An 875-nucleotide genomic window follows, 5' to 3' on the forward strand; every position below is an offset into this window, starting at 1 on the left:
CGCCCGAACAGGGACTCAAACCCTGGACCCTCAGATTAAAAGTCTGATGCTCTACCGGCTGAGCTACCCGGGCTTCAGTGAAGTGCTTCACAATGTGTTGGCTTCATGATTGTTCCAGACCGCTTTCTGGCCGGTTTAAAAAACAGGGCTCAGGGTGAAAAGGGTCACATGCATATGAGATGTTTGGGCAATGCGAGTTCTCCACAGCAAATCCGAATTTCCGATGTTTTCTCCTTGTCCTCATGCAATTCCAATGGCTTGACTTTTGGGAGCTCGTCCAAAACCGATGTCAAACCATAATCACGCCTTCCTTCGAGCCGGAATTGAACCAGCGACCTAAGGATGCCCGCTGTCTGAAACCTACAGTCCTCCGCTCTACCAACTGAGCTATCGAAGGGAAGCTTCTCACCGTCTTCCCCTGGCAGTCTCAGTGGCCGTGCAAAGCCAAGAAGCACCGTGGCTTGGCTCAGTGGTTTTCAACCCGTGTGCCGTGAGGACTACCCAATTGTGTCGTGAGATTTTTATCCCCTGAAAAATATTATGTCATTTTGTTTGGTCAACTTCATAAATCTTGTATCAAATCAAACTTATTCAAATGTGTGAAAATATTACATTTATACATCACCTGTAGAAAGCGTTTCATAACTGAAATGTTGTGTTTGCCGGACTGAACGCACACCTACACTGAGTTGCAGTGCTATCAGTTGTATCGTAAGGTACACTTATAAATTTCAATTTAAGAAGTGAATTTATAGTATCACCTTATCACGAATCCTGGAATCTTGTAGAACTCAATTTCTGTAATAATTGGACACAGACACCAATTCCAAAGATATAAATTGTTAAATTTATTCAAAAACAAAGACTAAATGTAG

General features: G+C 43.2%; 2 non-coding genes across 2 annotated transcripts; both read right to left on the minus strand.

Annotated features, from left to right (window-relative positions):
- Positions 1 to 73, minus strand: trnak-uuu (transfer RNA lysine (anticodon UUU)). Its single transcript has one exon. It is a non-coding gene; the product is annotated as a tRNA-Lys (tRNA).
- A 235-nt stretch (positions 74 to 308) lies between these two features.
- On the minus strand, positions 309 to 397 carry trnay-gua (transfer RNA tyrosine (anticodon GUA)). Its single transcript is given in 2 exon segments — positions 309 to 344; positions 361 to 397. It is a non-coding gene; the product is annotated as a tRNA-Tyr (tRNA).
- Between the last annotated feature and the right edge of the window lie 478 nt (positions 398 to 875).

Source organism: Amia ocellicauda, unplaced genomic scaffold (genome assembly GCF_036373705.1).
Source record: "Amia ocellicauda isolate fAmiCal2 unplaced genomic scaffold, fAmiCal2.hap1 HAP1_SCAFFOLD_159, whole genome shotgun sequence".
Classification (NCBI taxonomy): Eukaryota; Metazoa; Chordata; class Actinopteri; order Amiiformes; family Amiidae; genus Amia; species Amia ocellicauda.